Source organism: Vigna unguiculata, chromosome 1 (genome assembly GCF_004118075.2).
Source record: "Vigna unguiculata cultivar IT97K-499-35 chromosome 1, ASM411807v1, whole genome shotgun sequence".
NCBI classification, from domain to species: domain Eukaryota; kingdom Viridiplantae; phylum Streptophyta; class Magnoliopsida; order Fabales; family Fabaceae; genus Vigna; species Vigna unguiculata.
The window spans coordinates 13,531,347-13,538,843 of NC_040279.1; positions in this window are offsets into that span (position 1 = coordinate 13,531,347).

Genomic DNA, 7,497 nt, shown 5'->3' on the forward strand with positions numbered 1-7,497 from the left:
AGCTTTAATCAATTTATTTCCACACCTCTAAATGAGCTTAAAACTTAACTTCAGCTGCATCAACAAACGTTAAAATATCCAAAAATAATTTATGCAGCTAAAAATCACTTTTTAAGACATTTTTATCACACAAGCTCAAACAACCTAATTATCAAAATTATCAATTAAATCACTCTTTAGGCACATAAATTCAATTAAATACCCAGAATTAAACATTAAATGAGGGCAAAAATACGTACTCATCACGCGTCAACGACAACGTTATCAAATTTGGTGCCGTTGCCGGGGAACATGGTTAGAATTTTTATCATTTTAGTTCTTATTTTTATTTTTTCTTTTGATTTGATTTCATTTGATTTCATTTCATTTTTGTTTATCACTAACATTTTCTTTTCTCAATTTTTGTTCTAACATTTTTTTTCTTTAGTTATTTAATTTAATTTTATTTAGTTATTTTTTTAAGCATACTTTTTGTTTGAGGAATTTTGTTGGGAAATTTGTGAAACTAGTTGGGAAAAACTTTGGCTAAGGAAAGATAAGGTACATAAGTTGTCCACTGAGACGCACCTCTCTTTCCTGGAAGTCTACTCAACAAGCTTTCAACTTATTTCTTTACAGAAAATCTCTTTCAAAAATGCAAAATAGTTTTTCATATGAAAATAATCAACAGTGTGATTTTCAAGTGAATTATGATTACTATCCACCGCAACCACGTGATTCATATGATTATCAGCAACAAATTGTCACACCTACTTCTGCACCTGATACAAGTGGGTTAACTTTACGATAATTTAATGATCTATATCCTAGATCATCTTTTTTGGGATATGAGCAACAACCATATTTTGAGTGTCAACCTCAGCAACCTTATGTTCCAAATAGTTTTCAGCAACAATATGTACCACCACAACAAGTTGAAGCAACCAATGGACCATCTTACAGGGAAGTTATGATATTAATGGGTGAAGTTATAGAGAAATTAGAGTCCATGGATGAAAGGTTGCGAGTTGATCAAAGATGCAGAAATATTGAGCAAGAGTGGTATGAAAATAAGCAAATACTGTCTGAAATGTTAAGGGATGCAAGTAAGAACAACTTCATAGAATTACTTGTAACTGTTAATACCACCCCTCAACCCCATCAGAGATTTCCTGAAAATCCAGATTTTAACGAACTTCGTCATGAAATCAAAGATGTGCTTATGAAGTTGGCCATCAGAGCTGAACAAATGTTTGAAAATTTGAGTCAGCTAATGAAATGATGCGGTGAGAAAGGTCACTTTGGAAGATATGATGAAAAGGATGACTGAAATGATGAAGATGAATCAGACAAATCAGAAAGAGATGATGAATGCCGCCACACAAAGCTTGCAGAGTCAATCTGAAAAACCAATAGCAGAATCACATCACATTGATATATCTACTGATGGATATACTGATTGTCATAGTAATATGTCTATTGATGGACATATTAAAGATGTTGCTGAAGTTGATGAAGAAATTGAAGATTCTCACACTAACATATCTACTGATGGATATGTTGATAATGCTCAATGTGAATATAAAGTTTTATCTGTTGATGATATTTTTGAAGAGAAAAATTGTGAGGATAATACAATAGAGAAACCAAGTGCAGTTGAAGAGCCAACGATATTCGAAGATGCAGCTGAAGCATCTACTATTGCAACTGACTTGGTTAATGATGAAGCAGTAGAGTCAATAACACCAGGTGAAAATTTTTGCTCAGAAGATGAGATTACCAGGATTACTAATGATCCGATTAACCATCTGAATGCACCTGATGATGCTCAAGTTGAGTTGAAGCCACACACTCCACACATCAAGTTTGTTGATATGAATGATGCAAATAAGTTTTCAGTGGTTATCTTTGTTGACATGGCTGCAGAAAAAGAAGAAAGGTTGTTGCAACAGGTAAAAAGCTTAGATTCAAATTCTTTTGAAATCGTTGTTGATAGAAAAGTTAAATTGCATGCATATTTGTTTTCTGTTTTTGATTTTAATAAAAAATATAAAAAAATTTCAAAAATATGCACTCATCATACCCACACACTTATCTTTTTGCACTCCTGGGCAAAATTAAGCAATTTCAAAACTTTTTCTGAGGTATTTTATTTCACATCAACACTGGATCAAAGGAATGAACCTTACTTGAGACAAATCAATATTATAGAAATCAAGTTACCATGCATAAATAAACGGAAAGATTTTATTTTTCACACATGAGTTAATCTTTTGAATTCACAAGACAATCAATTATGAAAGAAAACACTCAAGATAAAATGTATATGTTCTCTCCAAAATTCACTCAAGTGTCTTGGCTTGTGTTTTCACTCAAAATACTCATGTAAGTAAACTCTCATAATACTTAACAAGACTCTAATATTCACAAACTTTCAGAAAATATGCATTCAAAGATCATGAGGACTTTTCACAGGTTATAATGGGGCCAATGCAAAGGTAGGAAAAATTTTAGGATTTTTGGGTTTTTGAAATTAAAATATAGAAAGGAAAATGGAGCATAATTTCAAAAACAACTCTTTTTCGTTGATTGCTTTGTTGCTCTCTCTCCTTTTTTAGAAAGCAATTATTTCAACACTTTTTCATCAACAATTTTTCCTTTTGCCATTTTTATTAATTTGTGGGTGAGGTACTCACCCACACACTTTATTCCTCAACCATTCTTGAACACAATCCATTAGCTCCTTCTTTCTTCCTAAGGTAGAATATGGCCTTTTTCTTTTCAAGGTTATGCAATAGGCTTAAAACAAGAAGAAGAGGTTTAAAGCTCAAAGGGGCTACCAATGGACTTGCCACATGGACTTGCCAAGATGTTGAGGCCAAAGCTGTGGTTGTTGCAGATCTGCATTGTAGGTGTTGGAGGTTTGCTCACGTTTCCGGCGGTGGATGCAGTGGTGGTTTGCGACGCGGTGGTGAAGGAATCTGAATGGTGACCGGCGCTGCAGTTGCGTGAGGTTCTGGTGTTGTTGCGACTGTTCCGGCGAGATGGATTCACGTTTTAGATGCAACGTGTGGAGGCTGCCGGCTCACGTAGAACGCTGCATTTTGGCTCGCAGTGGTCCAACAAGGTGGATGCTTGGAGGTGGCTGACGGTAGAAGAGCGGCGGCTACCGGCATGGCTGGTCATGGTGGCTGAAATTAGGGTTAGGATTTCATGTGTGAGATGGAGGAGATGATGACATGGCAGTGTATGATTGGCCAGATTTAAAAGTTGGGGATTGCCACATGGCATGATCTGAGTGAGTTAGGTTTAAGTGGTAGGAGGGGTGTAAATAGACATATTAGGGAGTGCAGAATAGGTTTTTTGTGAGACCCATTTAGAAAGAGGGGAGTGTATAAGTAAAAACTGGGGGTGCAGAAGTGATTTTTCCAAAACTTGTTAATTTCAGCTTTATTTAAAAGTGGTTTGTAATTTCAATCAATTTATTTTCCCACCTTGAATGAGCTTAATCTTAACTTTAGCTGCATCAACAAACGTTAAAATATCCAAGAATAATTTATGCAACTAAAAATAACATTTTAACACATTTTTATCATACAAGCTCAAATAGCCTATTTATCAGAATTATCAATTAAATCACTCTTTAAGCACATAAATTCAATTAAATACCTAGTATTAAACACTGAATGAGGGCAAAAATATGCACTCATCACATGGACTTGCCAAGATGTTGAGGCCAAAGCCAAGTACATCCAAGACTTGCATTCACAAGTCAAGGAAACCATTGAGAGGAGAGTTAAGAAACAATAAGAGGATGGTAATAATGGAAGAAAGGAAGTCATCTTCCAAGAGGGAGATTGGGTTTAGCTTCACTTGAGAAAGGAGAGATTCCCTACTCAAAGGAAGTCTAAGCTCCTCCCTAGAGGGGATGGCCCCTTTCAAGTTATTAAGAGAATTAACAACAATGCTTATGAGTTAGACTTACCCCCAAGCTACAACATAAGTAACTCATTCAAGGTTTGTGACCTTTCTCCTTTTGATGTAGGGTTTAAGAATTCGTGGTCGAATTCTCTCCAAGAAGGGGAGGATGATGAAGGCATGACCACCTCCTTAGAATCTCCCTTAAGAAGGATCACTAGAAGCATGTCTAGAGGGGAGTCTTCTATTCCATCACCTTTATCTTTGTTTTGCATTACTTTAGTTTGAATTCACTAAGTTGGTTTCTAGTTGACTTATTTTGGTTGACTTGTTGACTTTGATCCAAAGTTGACCTTTGACCAAGATTAGATTAACTTAAACCAACATGCTAATCCTTGTTTGTCTTGTTTTATAGGTAATTAAGAGAAAGTAAAGCATGGCTAGGTGGCACTTGGTGATTGGAGCACTTGGATGAAGTGGAAGATAGAGGAAAGCAAAAAGCATAAAGAAAAAGGAAAAGTAGACATGTACCTTGTCTCTTTTTGCCTTTGTGGTTTATGCCTTAGAAGGTCACTTGGTTTCCTTCCTCTTTTGGCCTAAACTCCTCATGGGAATGCCTCCACCAATCATCTCCCTTCACTTGGCCAAGACTCACTCTCACATTAGGTTTAGGGTTTGCTAGTTAATCCTTTTTCATGTTTTTGTATTTGCTAAAGGACCCATATGAACTCCTATTTAAAGGGTGCTCCTTGTCCTGTAAAAGGGTTGATCATTTTGTTATAAACTTTGTGCATTCAACGACCAATTTTCGTGAGCTCTCCTTCCTAAAAGTGAACTCACCTTTGCCTTATCTTGCTTGCGAGTGGTGGCACCATCACTCATCTCGAGGGTTTGGTTGGCTTAGATCCCCCCTATGAGTGGCGTGCTTCTTCCATTCTTCATCTTCTATGCTTTCCATTTTTATTGTTTCTTCTTTCATTTTGCTCTTTAAGTGTTGTTATTGCCATGTGTGTTTAAGCTTGAATCCAACTCTCTTCTTCCTTTCATGAGCTTGAGAAATGAACCTTCACATCTAGATAGCATGCTATCTTAATGTCCAGTGGGAATTTTCAAAAAGCTTTCTTAAATAACTTCACCATATTCATAACTCTAAAAGGAAACAAGATAATCCTTCATCAGATGATGAAGATGTTATCACCTCATCAAGTTCTGAGGATGCCAACTTTAGGAGGATCACTAGAAGCATGACAAAGGGGAAGGTATCAACCTCTTTATCTTTATTTTACATTACTTTAGTTTCAATTTCATGAAGTTAGTTTTGATTGACTAGTTTTAGTTGACTTGTTGACCTTGACTTAGGGGTTGACTTGTTGACTGAAGATTAGCTTAAGCTTAAAACAACATGCTAATGTCACTTATTTACTTTTGTAGGAATAAGAGAGGGGAGGACCGCATAGGAGGACACTTGGCGAATCAAGGAGAAAAGAGAAGGAGCAATACCTTCTAGAGACTTCTAGAAGCATCCTTTGGAGCCTTGGCCGTGAAGTCTTGCCACCTAGATGGCTTGGCTGAGAATCCCTTCTAGACACATCTATATGCACCTATGTTGACCTACCTTCTAGAACATGCTAGATTTATTTTGTAATCCTCATGCTTTGTTATTTTGCTAAGAGGCCCCTAAATTATTCTATTTAAGGGGACCTCTAACACTTGCAGAGGGGTTGAACATTTTGAGAAATTTATACACTTTGTGTTTCAACCATTTGTGAGAGTATTCCTTCTTAGTGGTGTGATCCCTCCATCCACTCCATTTCCTTTGCTTATCATTTTAAGGTTCTTCACTTATTTGTTTCGGTTTTTCAACTCTTTTATGTGTTTCCTTTTATTTCCAATTGTAATCAATCCATTCTTCTCTTCTCTAGAACCTTGGAAAGGAACCTTCACATATAGATGACTTGCTATCTTAATGTCTAGTGGGGATTTCCTTAGTTTTCTTAATCAATCATCACTATATTCATTAATCTTCTAAAAGGAACAAGATAATCCTAAATCATAAGCAGATGAAGGAACACTTGGCAAGTGGTCTTGCCCAAGCTCCACATGCTCCACCCCAAGAGTGGAGTTTGGAGGACTTTCTAAAGCATAAACCTACCATGTTTGATGATGAGACTAATCCAGATCAATTTGATCGGTGAATGGAGAACATGGAGCAAATTTTTGATGCCAAGAGGTATCCTAATGAGAGCAAGCTTGCTTACATTATGTATATGCTCATTGGAGAGGCAAAGCATTGCTGGGCCATCATGAAGTTAGTCATGGAAGAGAAGAGGGAACAAATCACCTTGGAAGCCTTCAAGAAGAATTTCCTTTTTGAATACTTCCCTGATAGCGTGAGATACGCTAAAGAGGTGGTGTTCCTTGATCTGACCCAAGGAACCAGGTCTATGGATGAGTATGTAGAGAGATTTAAGCACTTAGGATATTTCTACACCATGCCATTAGATGAAGAATGGTGTTGTAGAAAGTTTAAGAATGGTCTCCGGGGAGACATCAGACCACTCTCCATCAAGGACTTTGCAACTTTGGTGGAGAGAGCTCGAGTTATGGAGAGGATGAAAGCTAAGTGGAGGCTCAATAGAGTCAACATTAGCAAAAGGTTGGTGGATCATTTGGGTCCAAACCTAAAGTAGAGGAGAGGAAGAAACCTTATGCTAGGATGCAACATCAGGTGGTTAAGGGTTCTTGTAAGACACAGAAAATTAAATAAATAAATAAATATTTATTTAATAAATGTTGTAGGACCCGAGAAAATTAAATAAATAAATATTTATTTAATAAATGCGAGGGCGGGAATCCCTAAGTTAATTAATGTGGAAAGAGAAGACAAGAAATAGTACTAGCTCAAGTGGTTGAGAGTATGTCTTTATTATGAAAGGACTAGGGTTCAAATCTTGTGTATACCATTAGGGTGTTAATTTAATGGTTTTATTATTTTAATAATATGTTGGACCATAGGGCTTGATAACATAACTCTAGATGCATAAGAATTATCAAGAAACACAAATTGGCTTGTTGGTTATGCATTTGCTTGGTAATAAGGTGGATGAGAGTTCGAAACTTGGTTAAAGTAAGAATTATAATATTTTATTTTTTAGCCTTACTGCCATTTTGGGTAGGTGAAGAGTTGAAGGTAAGTTCCATGAATCTGGATGCATACAAGGGGTTTAATTGGGTTTAATTAGACATTAAGGGCGAAATTAAGTAATTAAATTTTTTTAATTTTGTTTTATTTTAATTAAATTAGTTTTCAGTTGAAAAGTTAAGTGAGGGAGTGGATTAATTAAGGAAACATAGTATTTTCGTGGGGCTGACTAAGGGAATTTTCAAAACCCTAACAACGGAACCTAAAAGAGAGTTAGAAGGCTGGAAGGAGTGCCCAAGGGTAGAGGCCAAAGGTAGGATATGTTTGGTGCAAAGAAGAATGCTAGGAGAATAATTAGAGCGGGATTTCTAGGTAAGGGGAGCTACACCTTGTGTCTATGATTGATTGTTTATGCGATTAATGTCAATGGATTAATTGGATGATGAATTGTAAAATTG